Source organism: Nestor notabilis, unplaced genomic scaffold (genome assembly GCF_000696875.1).
Source record: "Nestor notabilis isolate BGI_N333 unplaced genomic scaffold, ASM69687v1 scaffold31629, whole genome shotgun sequence".
Taxonomy (NCBI): Eukaryota; Metazoa; Chordata; class Aves; order Psittaciformes; family Psittacidae; genus Nestor; species Nestor notabilis.
The window spans coordinates 1-265 of NW_009942879.1; positions in this window are offsets into that span (position 1 = coordinate 1).

Below are 265 nucleotides of genomic sequence, written 5' to 3' on the forward strand. Positions count from 1 at the left end.
GGGATGGAAATCTTACACCCGCCTGGGTTCTCCCATCTCTGGGTGGTTTTTAATGACAACCCACCCCTCCTGCTGCCCGTAGCCTCAAAACATGTACGGGGGTACACACATCCCCCCCACATAACAAGGCTTCATCCCCCTGTGCGCATCCTCAGCCAATCTGTGCCTACAAGGGTGAAGGCAGCCAGAAAATACAAGAGGGAGAATTTTCCTCTATGGGTAGGAAGAAAAAGGGAGGAAAAGAGAGCAGGAAACGGCGGGGGGG